We start from the raw sequence: 11,600 nt of genomic DNA, 5'->3' as shown, positions 1-11,600 counted from the left end.
GTTCTCTGCGCACACGTTTGGTGGTTCACAACTTCCTGTAACTCCAGCTCCAGAGAACTTGACAACTTCCTTTGGCCTCTGCAACCATTCTCTCCCTCTTCTCTCTCTTGCTCTTAAATAATTAAAGATAAGTCCTTAAAAACTGTGGAAACCACACTGTAGTATTTGTAGAGGAATGCATAGCATCAAAAGATTATTTTAGGAAAGGAAAGACTCCTATATTCATTGACCTCAGCTTCTATGTGCAAGTAGGTGAGCCCCAAAGTAAGAAAGGAAAGAGTGCAGTGGAAACAAAATCAATTAGGGGGAAAATAGTGAATTAAAGAGCTAGTTCTTCGCAGTAAAACTGATAAGCCACTAGCCACACTACTGAGAAAAGTAGACATAATTTCAGAAGCAAAGAAATCACCCATTCTACAAGTATTTCTGACCAAAAAAGGTCAAGTATGAAAACTGATTAATCCCTTCATGCATTTACAGAAAACACCCATGCTGAACAAGTGCTCGCAGTGTTGAGACCAGAATGTGGTACCCAACTCACAAAGGCCAGCATCACTCTGCTAGTCGAAGAAGATAGCATTCTGACATAAATGTAGGCAATCCCACATCGTAGTTGAGTAGTTCAAATCCAGCAGTCTGTTAAAAAGAAAAATGATACAGCCAAAGTAGCTTGTCAGAAGTGCAAACTTGGGATAATGAAGAAATCTAACAGTCTGTCACAAAGCAAACATTCTTTTGGTAGATGCAGGAATGTTTGACAAAGCCAGTATTCACTACTCCTGATTTAAAACTCAGATGCAAGTGAATATACAAAAACTCATTTCTATTCTATGTAAGCAGCAATTAATGAGGAAATTACATGCCACTTAGAATAGCATAAAAATGTGAGCTAGTGAGGGATAGATTTGATAAAAGACTTGTACACTGCATTCTCCAGTGAAAAAGTAAACTTTAGTAGTGTGGTATGCACATCAGGGGTTGAAAACCTTAATACTGTGAAATGTCAGTTTTCACATTGACTTGTATTCAACAGAACGACAATAAGAATATTAACAGTTTTTAGATAGCATTTGTGAAACTACCTTCAAAACTTTAAAGTACAAAATATTTGGGTAACCAAATAACCTTGGGAAAATAGTACATTAGTGTTTACATTTAATAATTTTTTGTTAAAAGGCACAACTACCCAAGATAACAGGTAAGTATAAATATAGTCAAATCAAGATGGTACCATAAAGTCCAGAAGTATATTCTCACATCAATACACATATGTTAGGGAGAGACCACCAGAGATCTCATAGTTGATAGCCAGTTGTAAGCCTTTGTTGCAGTTACCTGGGACTACACATGTATTTGAGACCTAAGTGTAGCACTGGGTGTTTCGAGTTAGGGGTTTTTAAAGGCAAAAACTACATCCTGATGTCTCACTTGGCAGCTGCAGGGGGAGGTTTTGCATAGGCAAGCAGTTTTACAGAAGCTAAGATAAGCAGTTACACCTGAAGGGGGGAGGTTTGCACAAGCAAGCTGCTTAACAGAAGTTAGCTGGAGCATCTTGACCTCAGATTCAAAGAATAGAATTGAGTAATTTAACTTTCTATGGGGCTTCCCATCAAGTGAATCAAATTCTAGTTAAACCTAAAATGGCCTGAGCAAGTGTACAAGATGGAGGAACCTCTGCACTGTCTTTCCATGTCACACATATTCCTCAGCAGATTTGACATACAAATATAAATCAATAGAGGAGGTTATAATTTGTTTTGTTGAATGAGTGGATATCTATTTGGAACAAAAATTGTGAGGCATACTTTGTACTATATAAAAGTTAACTAAAATAGATTAAACTATATAATTTTTTAATTAAAAGATCATTCTAGAAGACAACATAAGGCTTATGAGCTTATCAGTTTTGTATATGTCAACAAATAAAACTTGAAAGAAAAACTTAAATTGGACTTGAGCAACAATTGATACACTCTTTAAAAAATACTCAGAGATTCAAAACACTAGGCATAATGGGAAAAATGCCATTTACTATCATGCATTCAGCGTAAGTTTTGAAGTGGGCAAATGATTTAGACAGGCACTTCGACAGTGATGGTGGTGAGTGTAAGAGACCAGCCCCCACACTTATTTACCCCAGGAACTCTTGAGGAATAAGGGACTTAGTTAGAAATAAGGGGACACACACACACACACACACACACACACACAGAAAACAGGATAGACTTGGGTGGGCCTGAATCTGTATCCATCAGCCCAGAACTTTATTCCAAAGGGCTATTTATAACAATGCCAAGGGGTGGAGCAAAAGACCTCCTCCTTGCTAGTTAGACTGTTACAAACACCTGGTACCCAGTCCCATGGTCCAATCAACCTCCCATGCAGTCCTGCTGGGTATAGCCACTAGGAAACCTAGTGGGCTCCAACAGGTGAGGCTGCAACTGTGCCCATGGGAAGAGCTGTGTAATCTCAATCTTCAGAGAAAGACCAAGCCAGGAGATGCTACTGCACATTCATTTAAGTACTGAGACCTAGAAATCTGGCTTGATCTTGGGTTGGTAAGGAAGTAGAACTGATTTTTACAGTTGAATACAGAAGGGTACAATCATTCTAGGGAACATCTTAACAGTTTGTCCCATCATCCACAAGTCACCTACCTTAGTCATTCTACTCCAGACACTTAAATAAAACTTGCACAGGAATGGTTACAACAGCTCCATTGTAACATCTGGAAGCCACCCAAACACCTGTCAACAAATAAAGGAATAAACAAATCATGGCACAGGTAATGGATCTCCACCCAGCTATGTGAAGGGAAGAATTCTAATGTGCAGTGATGCGGATTAGCTACAAAAACTATCAACAGAAGCCAGTGCTATATGGTGACATGCAGTTCTAGAAAATGCAAGCCTACCTTGGCAGCAATCATGTTTGACTGTAAACATTAAGGAGTAGGGTAAAAGAAGGTTACCAAAATGTCACAGGAAGACTGCATTGTTTGGGTTTTGATGGTAGGAGAATTCATGCCAATATTTTTCAAATTATATGCTTCTTGTTATGAATAATTTATTTTACTATCAACTGCTTCAACTTGTTCTTTTCAAGACAAAGTCTACATAAGCCAGGTTGGCCTCAAACTCCGTACGAAGCTTAGGTTGACCTTGAACTTTTGATCATGCTATTTCACCATTCCATGTGCCACCAACAAAGGGGATCACTTCTAATGTATGGTGCAAGTGTGTTGAAATTACTCCCACCCCTTACATCCTTAATATTATCCAAAATATGAAGTAGATATAAAGTGAAAGAATAATTTGATGCCAGCTTAGCACTCAGATCTTAGTTTGCTTTCCTGTTGCTATTAATTCTCTGGCAAAAGTAACTTAGGGGAGAAAGGGCTTACTTGGCTCATGACTCCAGGTCACTGTCGTTGCAGGGAAGCAAGGTGGCCAGAACTGGGAGCAGCTAGTTGAATCCACAGTCCAGAGCAGAAAAAGAATGTGTATATGAATTCCGGGGGTCTACCCCACACCCCCACATTTCCCCAGAGTGTTCTTGAGTGAGAAGAGTAGGAAATATTAGAAGGTTTTAGGTGTGAAGAGAAACAGAAAATACCTGTTCTTAGCCTCAAGAGGGCCTGAAACCTATTCCAATGGGCCCTGACTGTCTCTGCCCTAGGGTATTTATAGAGATGCCAAGGGGTGGAGCAAAAAATCCCCACCCCCCACACACCAGCACAGCCGAGTGCAGACCATCTCAGACACCTGCACTCAGGCCCGTGGTCCTAACCATCCTCTCTATGCGGACCTGCTGGGTAAAACCACGAGGAACCGGAAAACGGGCTCCCACATTGCATATGTGCTATGGCTCAACTTCCTCTTTCCTTGTTCTTCATTCTGAGGCCCAGCCCAAGAGACGGTGTTGCTCACTCCAGTGTGGGTCTTTGCACCTCAATTGACCTAATTAAGAAAATCGTTCATAGACATGCCCACAGGCCAGCCTCATCTAGACAGTTCCTCATCAAGAATCTTCTCCCAGGTGATTCCAGAGTGTGTCGAGTTGGCAGAAATTCCACAGAACTAACCCTCACAGCACCGGTGAGGAGAGCCATCAGTACCGAACCTGTAAGTATAATATCCAGACCACGTCTACAGAGAATAGTGACGAGGAACAGTAGAATTCGCAGTGTCAAGGTAAACAAGTGGATTGAGAATGACCAAATTTTGGGTTTTGTAGTAAATAAAGCCAGCAAAATAATGAAGTTTACCCAGGATAAACTTTATTTTTCTGGTTTCTGAAAAATTGAGTAGCATTTGGGTAGTAACCTCTAAGTGTTTAACAATTCAACTTGGCTGTTTGACGGTTTCTAGTTCATCAACTTTAACTACCTAAATGTTTTTCTCTCACCACATATACATCTATGAATGATTATTTGCTGATGAGCTGAGTGTTTTGAGTAAAGAAAATCAGGAATTTCTGTATGAGGTTGATTTATCTTCCTAGGAGATTCAGATGGTTGTCATTTAGACATACAGACATTTCTTTGATAAATGACACATTATTACTGAGAAAAATGAAACCGTCAAATACAGTTTTACATTCCCTTCTTTTGTTTGTTTGCTCATTCTAGTCTGCTTATTTTTCAGACAGGCTGGCCTTGAACATGGGACCCTGTTATTTCAGCCTCCTAAAATCCGAGAGTACAACCTTCCTGGCTAGGATGCAGCATTTGCTCATCAGCTCAAAAGGGAAAGTCTTAAGTATAGTCTGCAGAACTTGTCAGGAGAGTACAGGCAAGGAATCAGAATAACTTTTTATCCTAGCTTATTTCTCTCTCTGTCTATCTCTGTCTCTGTCTCTGTCTTTCTCTCTCTCTGTGTGTGTGTGGGGGGGGTCTGTATGTGCATGTGGAGGCTGGAGATTGACTTTGGATGACTTCCTTTATCACACACACACACACACACACACACACACACACACACTGAGAACTTGGAGCTCTCTGATTGGCTAGACTCGTTGGCCAGTGTGTCCAGGGGTCCTCCTGTCTCTGCCTCCCCGTGCTGATGGTACAGGTATGCACAGCCATGCTCAGCTTTTTATGTGGGTACTGAGAATACAAAATCAGGTCCTCATGTTTATTGAATGTCTGGCATTATGGATAATGATATTTGTTAAGGGATGATAAAAGGCTATGTATTTCATGAAAATAATACTTATTAGTTTGGTTATTTGGTAAACTGTGATTTTTTTACCACTTTTGCTATTCAAAAAATATTTAAATGGAACTATATCATTATATGCTCGACCTAAGCTTGAACCATGATTTCATGCTATGAGAAAAATGGCAGCTATAAAGAGTAATTATGATATTTTGACCAACCTATTGAAATGGGTTACTCAGATAGTACTATTTTTTTTTCTATTTGTTAGCAGAAATATGCTGGGGAAACTATCTGAAAATGTCTAGACTTAAGGCTCTGAGTCTGAAAACACAACATCTCTCCTGGCAATTTATAGGATCCATTTCAGAAATTACAAAGCCTTTTGGTGGAGGGATATATCTGTTGTCCTTATTTCAAAGGCTCGTTCCTTTCTAAAGTGAGAATGGGTGTTTCACCATCATTTAAAGTCACCCAACTCACTTTATATTTTATGATGACCAAGCCACTATGCATCTATCAACTAGGGGGTACCGCAGGGCTGGTGTGTGTATCAGGGAAGCCTGAATATGAACGAATAGTCATAGCCCACTCCGGTCTTACTGGCTTCCTTGGTGCATGAGCCACAGAATGCTTTGAGGAATCAGGCAGAACATAGACATCCCTGGGGTTTACTTCCCTGTGTCCGTCCTCTGAATGGGGCCTTCACGTATATAGCTACAACAATTCAAAATTAGTGCTACTGTCCTATAACTTTGTATTTATTATGCCTTATGAAATAAGTTGACAGACACATTCACATTTGGTTTTGTATTGAAAGTATTAGTTGATGCATTGTACAGACATAATTTTCGACCAGGAAATCATAAGTCATAATGCGTTTTTATACTTGAAGCAAACTTTGATGTAAAGATAAGCCATATGTGGTTTTTGTATGTAAATGTGTTGATAAGTTATGTTGTTTTGTCTTTTTTTTAATAACAGAAGTCTTTACTTGTATATTAAGAACTGTTGTAGAATTGCAACCCATACCTTAGAAATGGAGAAAAATGTGAAAACAAGGCCAAAATAGCCAGAATCATTCAATTTTATCCTTTTTCCTAAAGATGCTACTGCAATAGTCATTAAAGGTGGTTCAATATTCATGAGCTTGAAGGTGGAAATGTTCCATGTTAATTTATATATACATATGTGTGTGTGTGTGTGTGTGTGTGTATGTACTTGTGCATGCAAGTGTATGTATGCACATATAGAGGAGGTTGACATTGGGATCTTTCTCAATTGCTCTCCCATCATTTGATTTTAGTTTGAGATGAACTTTCTCACGGAAACTGGAGCTCCCTATTTTGGCTAAACTGGCTGTCCCCAGGCTCCAGGATTCACCTGTCTCCACCCTCCCACACTGGTGTTACAGACACATGCCACCATGTCTGGCTGTTAGGAGGGGTTGATGATCTGAACTCAAGTCCTGCTGCTGGGGTGGCAAGTGCCTCACCCATTGAGCCATCATCTCCCCGGTCCCCCGACCTCATATTAAGGTGCCAAGACTGTGTGCTCCAGGCTGGGAAAAGTAACTCACAGCGCCTGTGTGTGGGAAGGAAGGCCCCTTTTTCCACAAGCTGCCTTTGGTTTAGGACCTGTTGGTGTCTCAGTTGAATCACCCTACTCTGCCTGTGTGTGGGAAGGAAGGCCCCTTTTTCCACAAGCTGCCTTTGGTTTAGGACCTGTTGGTGTCTCAGTTGAATCACCCTACTCTTTGTTTCTTCCTTTTTTTTTTTTTTTGCTTTTTCGAGACAGGGTTTCTCTGCGTAGCTTTGCGCCTTTCCTGGGACTCACTTGGTAGCCCAGGCTGGCCTCGAACTCACAGAGATCCTCCTGGCTCTGCCTCCCGAGTGCTGGGATTAAAGGCGTGCGCCACCACCGCCCGGCTTTGTTTCTTCCTTTTTAATGTTGCCAGAATAATTTGTCTCATATTATTATCTACTTCATGTCTTCATTTTCTTTTTTTTTTTCCTTTTTGGTTTTTTTTTGAGACAGGGTTTCCCTGTGTAGTTTTGGTGCCTGTCCTGGATCTTGCTCTGTAGACCAGGCTGGCCTCGAACTCACAGAGATCTGCCTGCCTCTGCTTCCTGAGTACTGGGATTAAAGGCGTGCGCCACCGCCACCCGGCCTCATGTCTTCATTTTCAAGTGTCACCAACAGTGCCTTAACTTCTCTTATTTTATTGGATTCTTCACATGTCCCCTTTATTACCATTTAAAAATAAGAAATGATTGCATGTCATAAGCCCAATGACGGACTTACACTCCAAACCGGCAACCTAAAACTTCTTATTCATCTTCTCCTGTCTGTATTAACCCTTCAAAGACTACAAGGAATCAATCTACAGTCAACACTTAGAAGAGGCACACAATCATGAGGACACACATGTGCTGCAGGATGTCTTTCTACATGCTGTGAATATGTATGGCTCTGACTGATTGATAGATAAAGCTGTCTGGCCAATGTTGAGGCAGAATAAGGTGAGGCAGTACATTCATCCTGAAGAGAGAGAAGAAGAAAGATGAGTGGGAGAGACACCAGCCTGCTGCCCAAGGAGCAACAAGATGCCAGCAGACTGGTAATACCATGGCCACATGGCAACATATAGATGAATAGAAATGGTTGAGCTAAGTTATAAGGGCTAGCTAACAAGAAGCCGGACCCATAGGCTATACAGTTTGTAAATAATATAAGCCTCTGTGTGTTTACTTGGAACCAAATGGTGGCAGGATGCAAGTGAGATTCATTCCAGACAGTGGGCCGGGCAGGACTGGAGAAACTTCTATCTACACACATGTGTATCTCAGTAGGGGCTTGGGAGCCTTGTTTCTGCTGAGGATTGAACTCTTGGCCTCTACATGCTGGAAAAGCAGTGGATCCATGAGCTATTCATTAGGCCTGAGAAAGTTTTGTTTTTGTTCTGTTGTTGTTTGTTTGTTTGTTTGTTTTAAAAAACAAAGTTTGTGCTTAGAGCAGTGTTTCTCAACATGTGGGTTGCGACCCCTTTGGGAGTTCTGTATCACATGTCCTGCATATCAGATATTTACATTATGATTTCTAACAGTAGCAAAATTACAGTTATGAAGTAGATAACTTTATGGTCAGGGATCACCACAGCATGAGGAACTATATTCAAGGGTTGCAGCATTAGGAAGGTTGAGAGCCACTGTCTTAGAGGGTTTAAGAAAGCAAGCCTTGAATGATTTCAGCAAAATAGATGGATAGAAAGCCACGAACCCCCCTTTCTGCACATTGACAAAGAATGTACAGCACATGGATCAAATACCTTCTGAGAAATTTACTAACTAGAAATGAGGCAATTCCATGGAGTCCGTCTGATAGTCAAAAGGGATTTATTCTGGGTTAACTCACAATAAGCATAAGGGAGTTGGTTGCGGGGTCCAGGAGGGGTGGGGCGCAGTCCAACGTGGTTCTCTGGAGAACTCTGCCTTGATCTGCAGCACCAGCACCCAGCATGGAACATCCAAGTTCACCAGGTAGCCAAGCAGAGAGATCAAGTATGTACGCATCCCAGGTCTTAAAGCTCCCTCGGCCACGCCCCAGGGGTGGGGCAGGTACCTAGCAGTTACCTGCTGCCTACTAGGGGTGGTGTTTCGGGGGTAGAGCACAGACAACTACCCCTACAAACTGGTTCTTACATCCCAGGAGAATGTGGAGCAACCTCATTAAAACCCAGTCAGGGAAATGGGATGGCACTCCCCAGACCCCTTCCTCCAGCACAGTGCTGTGCGCTTTGGGACATCCTGACTCCTGTTCTTTCTATGGGAACAGAAGGTTCTAAGAAACAGTATGCACACTGAATGTTTTGACTTTAGTGGCGACTCTGTGGCCCACTGGTTTCCTGTGTCCCCATACTGGGGTGGCACAATTACTTTTCCTAAGTTCATGGTAAACAACAAGACAAAACTATCCATAAATATAATAATTCCCCGTATAGGTCAATATGTAGGCACACACAGAAGAAGCCTGTAGTGTTGGGAGGTAAATCATCTTTGAATTTGGCATTGGATCTCTAAGAGCATAAGAAGTAATTATATTGTCCCAGTTAAGCAAGACGAATAAGCTCTGGAGACCCGCGCGTTGCATCTGTTGTCAACAGTGATGTATTATACACTTGCAGCTTGTTAATAGGGTAGGTCTCATACTAAATGTTCCCACCACAGTCAAATTAAATTAAAAAGTTACAAATCTATGACACTAGGTGGAGGATATAGGTCAGAGAATTTACCTGGCATGGGTGAGGGGCTGACCCCACCCCCATGACTAATCTATGGAATTGAATTTGTAATATCAAAAGGAAAATGTATCAGCTGAGGAGATGACTGGGGGGGGGGGAGGGTGAAAGCGCTTACCACACAAGCGTGAGGCTCTCACTTCCAATCCCTAGACCCCAGGTCAAGGCTGGACGTGCAGCACAGACATGTGTAACCCCAGGGCTCCTAGACTGATGATAGAGACCGAAGAATCCTCTGTTTGTGGGTCAGCTACCCTGATGTATACAGTTGAAAAGCAACAAAGAGATCCTGTCTCAAATGAAGTGGAAGGTGAGGCTTACCAACAGAGTGTCTCCTCTGATGAACGCACACGTGGGAATTTGTGCTGTTAGTAATATAAAAAGTCATAGAGAGGTGTAAGGCGTGTAATTTTTATAAAGGAAGTCATGTATGAAAATTATTATTATAATTAATTAAGATGCCTTATCTAATTACACTTGGAAGTGTAAGTGCAGAAAAGCTCAACAAAACACAGTTGGAGAAGCCTAGGGAAAAGGGAGGAAGCAAAAGAGCTGCGTGGAATGCAGAAAGAGGTTAGCCAAGGAAAATGGGAATCCTAACCTCCAGAGAGTTACTTTCATTATGAGGGTGCTAAACATACCCATCAAAGGACATTAAATAATGTGTGCACGTCAGTACAAAAGACTCCAGTTAGATCTGAGCATGCACAGGCTAGGAATGAGGGGATGACATGGTCCTCCATGCAAATGAGAATCTGAAGAGAATCGGTCATACACACACTTGTGAAAAGCTACCAAGAGATAAAATCAAATAATCAATTAATTACCCAGATTTTACAAAAGTGTTTTATATATATATATATATATACATACATATATGTATGTGTTTGTATGTATGTATGTATGTATGCACCTGAGTGTACACACGCACAGACACACACACACACACACACTCATTTGACATTGGCTCTAGAATGGATTATTAAATTAATGGACCTAAGATTACCAAGTCTTAGACTTTGTAAGATGTAGGGACACTCTTGTACGCTTTTGAAAGGTGACCCAAATTTAACTTTGACTAAATGGTGCTTTGCTGCACAGATACTGTGAAGTTCTCCACAGGGTCCTCTTGTGACACAACTGTTGAGCCCTTGGAGCAGATTTGATGTCACTTTGGTTGAGCCTACCTCTGTCCTCTCCGCATCTTCTTCCTCTGAAGAAGAGCAGCACTCTCAGCTTGGCAGACAGTACACATGCTATGCTTGAAGGCTGCCGGCCGGGTTTCAGTAATGAACAGTCTGGCTGGATTCACCAGTTTATAAACCTAATGGCTGGAGAGCACAGTTAAAAAACCCACGCTCCAGTTTAGTTTGAAATGCAACTAATTCCTGTAGGCATGCTGGCATCAGGTAGGTTGAGACTCAAGGGTCTCAGATACACACTCTATACCACTGACGTGTGGACATGCTTTGAGGGTTCTTTGGAATATTTCATCTGTAACAATGGAGATCTCGTCTGAATTCTGGGGTCCATGGTCCAAAGAACACTAAGGAAATTCCTGAAGGCAGAGCTCCACTTTTCAACCTAAGTGTCGGCATACAGGTGTGCTGTTTGTGAAAACCTATTCTAAAGCTACAAACCTTTGACTAATTCACTTTTTTTTTTTTTTGGCTTTTTGAGACATGGTTTTACTGTATAGTTTTAGAGCCTTCCCTGGAACTCACTCTGTAGCCCAGGCTGGCCTCGAACTCACAGAGATCTACTTGCCTCTGCCTCCCGACTGTGCCCACCGCCCGGCTGACTAATTCGCTTCTATTTCTGGATGTTAATTTTAGTAAACACCTCCATATAGGATAACACAAACGTACAGGTAGTCCACATGGAAAACAATAGTAATGTTTTAGTGTATTTCAATTACAATGTATCAGTAACAGCACTTGATATGAAAGAATCCCTAGGCCAGTTAAAACAATTAACAGACAAACACACAAGGTAAGGGCTGCTTACAAGATTTACACTTTGAAATATTGGGTGACAGGAAGAGCGGAACACAGAAGAATGGAAGAAGATATGAAAACCTAGCATAAGCCTAATACTAATAGAGGCCTGGTCAATCCTGTTACTGTGATAGAATAACCTCAGTG

The 11,600-nt window shown here is 41.5% G+C and overlaps 1 long non-coding RNA gene across 1 annotated transcript; it reads right to left on the bottom strand.

Annotated features, from left to right (window-relative positions):
- Positions 1–8,537: 8,537 nt before the first annotated feature.
- LOC143269326 (uncharacterized) lies at positions 8,538–10,932 on the bottom strand. The gene is made up of 3 exons (XR_013045717.1): positions 10,644–10,932; positions 9,575–9,821; positions 8,538–8,656 (listed from the first exon to the last, which is right to left on the bottom strand). It is a non-coding gene; the product is annotated as an uncharacterized LOC143269326 (long non-coding RNA).
- Between the last annotated feature and the right edge of the window lie 668 nt (positions 10,933–11,600).

Source organism: Peromyscus maniculatus, chromosome 18 (assembly GCF_049852395.1).
Source record: "Peromyscus maniculatus bairdii isolate BWxNUB_F1_BW_parent chromosome 18, HU_Pman_BW_mat_3.1, whole genome shotgun sequence".
Lineage (NCBI taxonomy): Eukaryota > Metazoa > Chordata > Mammalia > Rodentia > Cricetidae > Peromyscus > Peromyscus maniculatus.
Note: the sequence above shows the minus strand (reverse complement) of the source record. Positions and strands in the feature narration are given on the sequence as shown.